This window comes from Aquila chrysaetos, chromosome 13, assembly GCF_900496995.4.
Source record: "Aquila chrysaetos chrysaetos chromosome 13, bAquChr1.4, whole genome shotgun sequence".
Taxonomy (NCBI): Eukaryota; Metazoa; Chordata; class Aves; order Accipitriformes; family Accipitridae; genus Aquila; species Aquila chrysaetos.
Window position 1 is genome coordinate 12,870,889 of NC_044016.1, and position 12,304 is coordinate 12,883,192.

The 12,304-nt window shown below is 41.6% G+C and overlaps 1 protein-coding gene across 7 annotated transcripts in view; it reads right to left on the minus strand.

Moving 5' to 3' along the window:
* Positions 1-12,304, minus strand: part of TRERF1 (transcriptional regulating factor 1) — a 104,888-nt gene that overhangs the window by 47,900 nt on the left and 44,684 nt on the right. The gene's annotated exons all lie outside the window — the stretch shown is intronic.

The window sequence follows — 12,304 nt, forward strand, 5'->3', positions numbered from 1 at the left end:
TCTAATATCTGCCAGATCACAAGCTGCTCACATGGATGCTTTTCCACAGAATACCTTTTCCTTACTCCTATCTAAAACTGTTCTCCGTAAGTGAATTCTGTAATTTAAAAAAAAAAAAAAAAAAAAAAAAAAAAAAAAAAAAAAAAAAAGGGGGGGGGGGGGGCAAAAAAAACAGCCTCTGGTATTCTTCCTAGCACCATTCACTTACCCAGAAAAGCATACAGAAATACTAGCATCAGAGGTAGACACACCTGCAGAAGGCTATAAATGTCAAACAGAGGTCTGGAGCACTTGAAATAGTCACTTCTTGCTGAACCAAGTTAAGCGTAACTAGGAGGAAGAGAAACTTTGTTCACTTTATAAAGAAAGATATGTGGTAATATCAAAAAAAAAAAAAAAAGAGAGAAAGAGAAAAACCAGAGGGTACATTAATTATAATGGTTCTGTGGTTCTCCTGTATTTCAATTAGAAACCACTTTATTTACAGCTCCTGGCTCAGCAGCAAGCAACCCAACAAAGAACATTTTTCACGCTGCAATTTCTAATGCAAATAAAAGTAAAGGTAACCCTAGAGTGGTTTGCTAACTTATATAATGAGACAGGAAACAAATGGTTCAAGTGAATAACGATCATGTCAAACACATTCAGAAAGACCACACAACTCAAATTCTTTGACAAGTACATTTACCTCAAAGAACTATCTAAAATAGCTCTTTTTTCCATAAATAAACACGTTTCCTAAGATACCATTTTAATAGTAATTTGAACATACATTCCATCAAAATATAAAGTTAAACCCATTCTCTCCACCCTCAAAACCAAGAAGTGACCACTAGAGATAGAATCTGTCTTTTCTGCTCAGCAAGTCCTCAGTTACTGATATCAGACAGAGTGAAGAAGAGCCCTAAGAGGCAACGCTGGGGTCTGCTCAGGCAGCCCCTTTTGCACTACTTGCAGCTAGAGCAGCATGCAGGAGGTGAATGGGAGGAGTGGAGAAGACAAGTGGAAAAATGCATGTGTGAGAGAAACTAGTGTACACAAGTAGGTGTCCCAACGATGGCTGAAACATCTCCCTGAAACCAGGGCAGGTTCACCAGTGGCTGGCCTTCCATGTTTGAGCAAACCCCTCAAATTTGCCACCAAATTCGGTTTGGTGATGGAGTTAAGGCACAGCCCCCTTGCAGACAGCGCCATATACTCCTCAGATGCCAACAGCACAGGTTGGAGTTACACCACCTGCATCCTTCTCCCCCCCAAGTTTATAGTTTACAGCCATAATGACCAACTCCAGTAATAAACAACAGACCTGCTTGTTCAGTAAAAAGGGTCACACCCACTCACACCACATTATTTCTCCCAACCTTCCCCTATGAGGACAGCCTTATACAGGCTAAGCTTCCAGCAGCCAGCTACCAGCCCTGTCCAAGTTGTTATGCTTTTACTCTAAAATGTAACATCATGGGGGAAAAACTCCTACAGCAATTTTTCATTTCATTTTTAAAAATGGAAACAGAATAAATTTTGTCTGGTTTAACAGCACTTTTCCAAACTGTGCCAGATACAAAATTTTCCATCTTTTCAAATTCATGAGGTTGCATCAAACACTGGCATGCTCTCTCAAATGCTCTTCTCCCCTCTGACTTGACAGTTCACTTAAAAATACCTACAAGAACATTTTGGGCTTCTGTTCGGCAGAATGTTTGGAAGCAGTTTCTAATATCATAGAAAATGCCTATCAACAGTTGTTAGCAGCACAGGAGTAATGTGTCTGTATACAGATGCTCATACGCTAGCAAGCACTTCACTGAAAGGAGTAAGTGATGCGTGTTACTTTCTGCAACCTATTTGACTACGGGTAGTTTCAATTTGTATTTTGCTCTCAACAGTGAGGAGATTCAGGAGTGGATCTTGTATCTCTATCAATTTGCAAAGGCCTACTGCATTTAGAAAAGCAAGAAATGCAGGTTCTTTAATATTTCTTTAAGATGTAAGCATTCCTTCAAGGCTGTAGAAAGTATTTTGCACTAGGTAAACTATTTAAACTAAAGACCAATGCCTTCATTATCAACCTCCAAAGATGTCCTACTTGACAACCGTGGGTGCAGCTGTGCAACTGATACCACCGCCAATTTGGTTGGCTCATCTCTCCAGGTTTCCTATACAACCAATTAAAAAAAAAGGAGGGAAAAAAAAAGAAAAAATAAAGTTTCCAGAAAAGAAGGTGACCCATAGCACTGAAATTCAGTTCCTCCTGAGCTGCTCTAAAGAAAAAACCCTCTGTCTCTACTGATTGCAAAGGGGCCTAACAAAGTTAGGAGCCTAATGTAAGTAACTGATCTGGTCAGAAGCCTAAACTTAGGGCAACTCAGAACATCCTGTTATTGATACTGCTATCCTTTGCAGTTTATATCATAAACTGCAACAGCAATAAGTTTGGTTAAACCTTTTCTGTAACTAACCGGTATCGGCTTTTTAGGGACCAGACGTCATTTGGTTTGTAGATAGGCTCAACGCATTGCTAACGAAGACAAGGTTACAAGAAAGCAGGCTGTGATGAGGCAGGTGCAATGGTACAAAACACAGAGGAGGGAAAACTTTATGCGAGGCAAACATCAAAGATAAAACACTTTTCTGCTGTTATGCTGGAGAACCACGAGAGCACCACCTCTGGAATTGTATTTAACAGTATAACACGCCAAACCCACCCACCCAGCTGAAAATCCCCCAAACACATAGATCTGCCCACTACACCAAACCACCCCTAAGAACCACCTAAATCAGAATGACCACTGAATGTACCAAAGTGTTGTGTGTGCTATGAGACCACCGTGGTAGCAAAAGCCAAACAGCACCTAGCAAATGCCCGAGCTGCACCTCCCGCACCACATACAAGCCACCAAGCAGCTGGCCTTTTCCACTGGACAGCACCGTAAGGAAAAAGTTTTGCGAGAATCTCAGCAGCCCTGAAAGCTGCTGTCGTGTCTCTGAAAAAAAATCCTAACACAGTACCACTCCCACAAAAAACAAGGCAATAGAGCTTGTTCTTATGTAAGTATGTATATTATTTAACGCTCAAAAACAACAGTTCCATCACATCTATGCAAAACCAGAAGTGCTGAAGAGCTGGGGGGGGGGGGGGGGGGGGGAGAAGAATTTCTACTCTGTTGTACCTATCCATTTTGTCTATTTGCCTCAGGGCAAGTCAAGGGCCCTCGAAACACTCCAGAACAAGGACCACTGTGCATTTTCTTTCTCTTCTTTTGTTGTAGCACAAGGTGACTGATGTGAGTATAATTCACACAGTATTTGCATCTATTAACTATCATCTCCGAGGAAATTATCTTTCGGATCTAGGAAAAAGTGATTACAAAACACCTTAAAGGTGAGCTAAACAAATGCATGCCATCATCTTCAGGCAAACAATTCTTCCTGCTTTTGCAGTCATCTGAACAAGTTTTGCTGTTCCTCAGATTAAACAAACACATGCCGCTGAGATGCATGCATTGCTTCTGAGGTAGATGTGAAGGAGAAGGCCTGGGTGACAAAAATAACTTTCAAATAGATGTTAGTATATTCACATTGCAAAGAACATGAAAGGAGGCAGGAAGCAGGGGAGGGAAGTGTGTCTCTCATATCATATTTAAGTGACAGTAAAAGTAGCAGTAACTTTTTTTCCCTGAACTGCTAACAGATATGGGACCATTGCATAATCTTCAATAATCTTGTAAATTCTATTCACATTTTTTCTGAACATTACTGGAATTCACAGAATTAAAAGCAAAAATCATGATTTTTTTTCACTCATCACTCAAAAGAAACAGATGCAAAATAGAGCAAATTTTCCTGTAAAAACAGCTTTGTCCTACTTTATGAACTAGTTATTCCTAACTGTAACCACCTCCCCTCGCACAGAATATTATGTAGTGCTAAGAAGCTCCTCCAGTCTCTACAAACCAGCCATGATAAACAAGTTGGTTTATGGCAAACAGAAATCCATACACACACAGGACTGTAACAGCTCGTTGATGGAAGCAGATGTGCCTGTGCATCCCAAGCCTAAAGTCATCTGGGCAAGTAGCACTAGGAAAGGACACCCAAGGGAAGGGAGAAGAGGCACACCTTGCCATAGAACTGGAAAAAAAGAGTGTGAAGGGAATGAATGCATACATTTTTGAGATTTTGCCCTGGTAAAATCTTGGACTAAGATAAATTTCACTGACATTTCTGCAGATACAGGGATAAAAATCTCAAGAGACTGAATGTGAAAAGTTATTTAAAACATGCACAAATTTAATTTGATAGTCAGCCTTCCAGTCAACCTATTTTCTGCACTTCGGTGAGGGCAACAGGGGAAAAAAGATTTAAATCTTACAAAATAATATGAAGAAACACATTTTCCATTTCAGAATGTATTATTTTTAGGACCACATGGAAAATATCCTTCAAGGATACCATCCCTTGGTGGCATCTTAGATGGCCTGCATGACATGTATGTATCCAATAAGCAGGTAACTCAGTGTCAACAATATGATTCTAATATAAAGACAAAAGCAGGTCAAATTCAATTTTACTTGAAGATGTGGGTTTCTAAAATACCACAGAGGAAAAAAGGCATTTCTGCAGTAAAAAGACAGTTAGGGCTTTGCGTGGCTTGCTTCAAGAGCAGAAACATACAGCCTTTGTTATATCAAAACCAAAAGCATTTTGCTTGAACCTTTTCCAGACCATCCTTGTTCTCTGACAGTTTTTCTCTACCTGATGTCTTTCCTAGTTTTTCATTCACATTTCTGATGATTCTTGACAGTATCACAACATTGTTCTGGAAGACTTTTTAAAAATAAACCCAGAATTCGAAGCAATGTACTCCTTAGTCCATCTCCAGGCCCCTTTGCTATTTGTCATACTGGTACTGCCTCATCCCAAGCAGTCCCTGCAGCACACGCAACCTGCTTCTCCATCCAGCTGCATTACTCAGTTTGCATTCCTGTAAGGGTCCACTCCAAGAGAAAGAATGATTTCCACCTTAATTTAACTTCCTCTGAAGCACCTAACGTGTCTTTCGTAATTAGTTTTCCTTACCTGGCCTATACTAATCTACTATAATCTATTGCACAAATTTCTGAACCTACCTTTAAGAAATCTGTGAGGCCATTAAATGCACCAATTGCAGCGATACATTTTCCTGATTAAAGATAACATACAGGAACAAAATGCCTAGAACTGCTCTAGTTAACCACCCTGCAGAGTTTGGAAGAAACTTTCTTGTAATTTTGTAGAAAAGCATGCTGCATCTTTTCTTTGTGAAGGATTTGAAATTTAGAAATAACATTTACCGGAAAAATATATTTTGAATATGTCCGAGTACGCTTTTGAACATATGAAGTACATTACAAAGGATGGTACTTCATGATTTCTGAAGTTAAATACACAGTGTTAGAGAGTCTCTAGCCAGACCAGCTTAGCGTGTCCCCTCTACAATCTTACCCCCTCATCAACCCAGGCTTTCAAAGTTGAACTCACAGTGCTGTTTGGGTGTGTGCACATGTGTGTGTGCATCCCTGCATGTCTGTGTAACATCATTTTCAAAGTGCCTCTGAGGAGGCATATTCACTTTTTCTCCAGGAAAGCCATGGACTGGAAAGACTAAGCTCTTGCAGTATTAACTTATTTAATACTTCGATACTGTAAGAGATTAAAAAAAAAAAACAAAAACGAAAACCAAACCTTGTACAAAGACCTTTTCCCACAGTGGCTTTAAGGCAGAACCAAAATTGGTTTACATCAGTGAAGCCCTCTAAGTGAAATCTATAACTGGGTCAGAAATTGTGTCTTGGGAAGAAGAGTTGGTATTCCTTAACTCCTGAGCTTCAAAGAAACTTTAAGGAAGTTTCTTTAATGTTTCCTTCAACAGACCTCAAATCATCCTCAAATATTGCCATCTTACACTAACCCAAACAGAACAGGCTAAAGGGAATCAAACCCCTCCTAACAACCACAGATGCTGGGAGATCACTGATGTGAGTTACAGAGGCTCCCTACCACTGAAGTGGCATTACTTGGTAAATTTAGTTCCAGTGAAAGGCCTGGTAAACGCCACCTTACAGGCAGGGGAGAAACATACATTTACAAGCTAGGGCAAAACAGCATCTATGTTAAACACCAGAAGGGTTGAAGTCTATCTTGACAACAGAGTAACAGCACTCAGCGGGCTTATGGCAAGATGGAAGAAGTATGACATTTCTTCTAGGGCTCCAATACTTTCATAAGCGGTCTAAAACATATATAGATGTCCTGGCTTCAACTGACATGTACGGAAAGGGAATCTTTTCAGCAGAAAGCAGGGGTGGAAAAGCTGAGGGACCTGCTACGAGAACCAAAATCCCTTCAATAAACTCAAACCACAACTGTCCTTCAGGTAGACAAATAGTAAGGCAGGACAATTACTGTCACTAGAAATAGTTTGAAAGACAGAAAAACCGTGCTCTGCATTCAAAACAGACTGATCCTAAATGAAGGATTAGGATATAACAATGAGCAATGCAAACAAAGGCTGGAGCAACAGCGTCCTGACGGTGGAAGAGCTATTGACTTGGTGCACACAACTCAAATATTTCCAGTATTTCAGGATACAATTTTCCAAGCCTAGTTTCTCCAACAGATAGACACTTCCATACTCTTGTCTGCTGTTCATGAGTATATTTGGCTTGTCAACATAAGTATGGATTTTAAAAGGCTGGGAATTGGACTTGCAAACAGTATTTGACAAAATCCTTTTACGCTACTACGAAAATTGAGGTTTATTAGGAGAGCATTTATGCAGATTAGAAAGCAGCAGAGAGAGACAGAAAATACATGAGAACAAAAGAAACAGCTTTCAATAAGGGGAAAAAAAAAAAAAAAGATCAAGGGAGGGATGCCCTCAGCTCTATACTGGGATAGCAATGATTCATATACTCTTGAACGAACTGGCAAGACATGAAGGCACCACCTCCTCTCCCTTCCCCCCCAAAAACCTGAATAGCTAAAATCCACAGATGACAAAATTATTTACAGTTGGCCAAAACCAGAGAAGACTGGAAAGAATTCCTGATGAACCATGCAAGCCCAGGCCAAGGGGCAAATTAAATCCTCTGCAGTTCAATAAAAAGCAAAGTGCATTTAAATGAAAAATGTGAAGCACTCAAAACCGATTGTTGGGTTTAACAGTTCTGGAGTAACTCAATATTTGAATCAAGTCTTCAGCAAATAAATGAAAAACACTGCTAGATATTCAGATACAACTTAAAAATATTCTTTTTTTTTTCCTCCATTTTAAAGACGGAAACATTCACATGATTACCTAAAGGATAAGACCTACAACACTGTTGTGCCACAGTATAAATCAGAAACGTGTTCTCCATCGGAGTGCTTGTGTTCAGCTCTTATCATCTGATCTTTTCTTGAGATAGCAGATGTAGTAAAAGGTTCAGAAAATGGGGACAAGAATAATTCCAGACAAAGACATATTTCTGTACAGAAAGAGACAGAGAAGTTTGAAGCAACCACACTAACAGGAAACGGATAAATTACCAAGGATATATAAAAAAAAAAAGAGATGTGGAAAAAAAGACTAGAGTGCTTCTATACATTCTCCTCATGCAGAAGCAAGGGCATCTTTGAAACAGCAATACCCTTAAAGCTGCTAAAAGGAAATGTGTGTTTGCTTAGTTGGTTTGGTTCTGTGGCAGTGCTCTGTTGTTCTTTTTTTATTTTATTTTTATTCAGTGCTCCGTTTGCACAATATTTTGCCACAAGCTATGATGAAGACCTCTGAAAGAGTCAGAAGACAGTTTTATATAGCTCATGACAACAAGTAATTTACTTTAGGTAGGGGAAAGATCAGAAACGCCCACCTGTCCACTCTGTATTTGCAAAATGTAAGATTTTCATGGTACAGGACCAAACTAACAGAAAAGGCTCAGAATTTCCCCTTTGGGACTTGAACATAACTGTCTACCTTAGGACAAAGGACATGTTAAAGTATCAGGTATGGCCCTTGCAAACAGTAGGCAAAGGACACACACACAGGTTGCAGAACTGGTCCATTAAGATACCTAACCCTCTGCAGAAGTGTGGAGTTGTATGTCCAAACAGTAAAGCAGAGGAAGCCAGGAACAAGGAAACACATACAGCTTTATTACGAGGCTTCAGCCTAAGGATGCTAGATATAAGGCAGTTGTGCTCTCTGTTCAGAAGTGGTCTTTGCAATGTTTGGGACAAGAAACTGCATTGATTTCTCATGAGAGGGCTGACACTGAAGAAGCTGCTTGGTTGCATCAGGGCAGTGCCATTGCAGTGGTCCGGCACAAACCACATCCTTCAGACACCATCCCTTTGCAGCGTTCACAGAAGTACTCATACACAAGGTATTTACAACAGGAGCAAGGTATTTTTGCCATTAGTACTACAGTGTACACTCTTCACCAACTTATTCCTTAGTATATGAACCCCGTGTTATGCATGACAGCATGAGAGATTTTTTGTATCTAGAAACCACCCCAGAACTAGGTTAGCCCAGCAGGCTTGCAGCACTTCATTTACATATGAGTCAATCCTTCTGCAACACAAACATTAGTGATGCATTCCCCACTGTCCTTCTATTTATACTTACTATTTAACCTGCAGGCATCCCGAGTTAATTAAACAAATCAATCCCATTGAGATAATTGTGTCTCAAGCAAATTAACACAATTAGCCTTTTAAACAGGAAATCCAAGCACTACCCACTATATTTCTTCATATAAATCATGTGCTTGTTCCTCCAACTCTAGGTTCATGGCTATCTAGGAATCTGCATTAAAATGAAAAGTATAATGACACATGAAACTGGCTGACGTGTGACTGTTACAGCCAGCAGCTTCTCTGTTTGCATCATTCACTTCCACTGAAATCAGAGGTGCCCATCAGAAAGAAATGTCCTTAGAGGAGAAAAAAGCAAGGAAGGATCCCACTGCACTGGACACTTGACAGCTGTATCGCATTGAGGACAGTCCCTGCTCCAAAACAGTACATTACACTGGCACTTACAACCACGGCAAGATAAGCAGTAAGCTAGTTAATTGGATATACCGTGGGATAGAGGCATTCTTAATGCTTTCTTGTCCAGCTCAAGTTTACAGAAATCCCTCTGGAACAAAGCTGAAGTTCTACAAATGACATCCTGGTAGCCATCCTTTCAGAGACCTGCACCTCCATCCCTCACGTGCACCGAAGCCACTGTGGTGGTTTAACAGACACCATCATCCTTGTCCACCCACTGTGTTTTCAGGGTGTTTTTGTTCCCTGGGGCAGCCTCAGAGTAACCCAACATGCCTCAGCCTCCCTGGTCACAGCCCACCCTCCCTCCAAGTTCTCAACCACCCTGTACCAGCGTGGCCAAGGCAGGGGCAGGCATCCTTTTCTACCAGTCCTGGTAACAGAAGATGCCACAACTTTTGGCTGAAAGCTAGAGACATCTCCAGCTACTACAGGTACATTGAGTAGAGCTACTCTGTCAGAGCCTCTAAGGAAAAGCAGTGAGAAGCACCGAGCACACTGCACCTAAAAACAGAAAGCTTAGTAAGAGGCCAGTGTGCAAAACCATGACCTCGTCAGCTGAAGCATCAACTCCACTCTTTCAAGAGACTGTAAAACATCTATGCAGTACACTTGCGACACTGCAGACTAAGACCTCACAGTCGCCGGCAACGGTTACTGCGTTATTTCACACGAGCCTGTGAGCAGCGAAGGTTGCTTGAGTGCAGGAGACTCCATTTCACAGCTCGTGAGAAACTGCTGAGCAGAGGCAGGAAAGTGTGCGTGTGTGTATGTGCGTGCGGGAGAGACAGAGAAAAAGCTGTTAACGAACCTAACCAGTAATAACTGTCTTCTCATCTCTCTCGGCAGATGATTCAAGGAGGGGTGAGCCACTCCTCCTGGTGCCTCCCGCTGGCTGCTAGGCAACTGCAGCAGCTGCGCAGGGGCAGGAGGGCATCCAGCATTAACTTCTTTCTCTTTTTGAGGGAATTAAAAAGGCTTACTAGTACATTAGCTGCAAAACTGGTAACTGGTACTAAGTTCCCAAGAATAATTACAGGGAGAAAAAAGGGGAAGGAGAGGGGGGACAGCAGGGGACCGGGCTGGCGCACTACTGCCTGGGTGCCATGGACCGATGAGGGAGGGTATGCAGAAGGTAATTTAATGGAAGACTCCCCATCCTCTTTGCAAAAGGAAAATACAGCATTTCTTTGGTTTTTTTTAACATACCAAAACTAAATCATTTTTCCCTCTTGGCACAGTGCTCACCCATGTGGCACTGTAACCAACGTATCACACCGACTCAGCAAACGTGGCTAAGACGGTAACGGTGCTGGTCCCTCCACAGTCGCTCCAAACACACCTCCGGACCATGCTGCCCAGCAACCAGGTCAGCCAGCCTCCCACCTTGCCCAGGGCTCCACTGCCAATTTGCCCCGCAGAGCTCCCAGCCTTGACCCCAGCCAGCTGCCGCCCTCATGGAGCTAGCAGTATCCAGCCATGGACCATGCAGAAAAACAGGTTACTGAAACGGGCTGGGTGACAAACTAGCCTTTTCCTCACGGAAAATTATTTTTCCAACTTGGATCTTTTCAGTGGCTTGGTTCACCGGACAGCAGCGCAAGTGGGTCAGTCAGCACAAGCAAGGTCGACCCCTTCAGCCACCCCCTGGTGGGCCATGAATCTGCAGTCCCCCAAGGTGGGAGCTTCTCCTGTGCCACGAAAACGCTCCCCATGCTCACACAGGAGATCGCAGGCATGTGGCAAGAAGTAGCTAGGTGGGATGCTTCAAGGGTGGTACTAACATTTTGCAGAGGGTACACAGTTTACACTCAGTGTTGCCACTGACTATCCTAAAGAGCTGGAGAAGTTTCCCTGCTGTCGTGTTACGGAACACACTAAAGGAGCGTCCTACACAAAAACAAGCCTTCAAGTGAGTCGTACTCAAACTGCGCAGACAAGCAAGGGAAGAGGTTAGCCCCAAAGTCATGTACTGGGCCAAACACGGAATCATCCCCCATTTCTTGTATGACCATTGTGAATTGCACACTGCACTTAGCATTTTCATTACCTCCACAAACCAGTGACATAATCAGGAACTAGTTTTTTTTTTTTTTTTTTTTTTTTAAAAAAAAAAAGGTACTGTCTTAAAAAAATATGTACTCTTCAGGAAAGACAGAAGAAGCAAACTTAACTTACATGGCACCTAAGTCTTCCACTAACCTGATTTTACACAGCACAAATATCAGAATGCTTAGATATAAAGATACCTACTCACTATAAAATGAACTTAACACGGTATCATCTCACAATAAACAGCAAACACTTTTACATATGTATCTATGTATCATTTATGAGTCAGTCAAAATGGATAACAGATATAGCAGGAATACAAAAGTACTTTATTACAGGGCAGGCTGGGAAAAGGGATAGATATCTTGGAGTGTATTTAGTAAACTAGTTCTGTGACATAGGATCCACAGATGCAGATGTCCTGTCAAAGAATTCATTATTTACAAATATACTACAGAACACTCCATTTGCAATAAAGTACCATAAATAATTCACACTCAATACATGTCAGAAGTGAAGGCAGTGGCATTTTCTCTGCCATCCTCACGAAGTCGCCCATACTGAGTGAAACAGAGCTCTGCCATAACATCGTAAACGCAGCAAGTACACTGAATTTTCATTAAAACACGACACTTCATTCTCCACAAAAAGTCTCCCCACCAACACAATTTACATAGAGACTTCTACACAAGCATTGCCACTGTGGGGACAAGAAACGCAATTCATTTGTTTTTAAGACATTAAATTGCACATATGAATTTTATATTTCCCCCTGTAAATAATATCGAATTGCCAACTTAGGTCCACTGCCCAGGTGCAGCAGTGTTGCACAGCTCTACATTGTGTCCTCTGCTCCAACCCAAAGAAGCAAATCCAGAGGCAGGCAAGAAACTCAACTAGTGTGATCTCCATCTCTCTGTGGAGACATTGGGCAACGCTTATTGCAAAAAGTGTGCCAGAAGTTTGACACAGTGATGGAAACATGCCTTTATTTGAAATTAGATTAAGACAAACTTTATTTTATATGGGTAAACAAACAGTCACCAGAAAAAAAAGTCCAGTTGCTACTGATATGGAATGACTCTGGAGAACCTACCTAACAGTGGAGGGTCCCTAGTGCATGAGCTTTTCATTTTCCATGACCTGCGCAAATTCACCTATTTCCCAAAAGATCAAG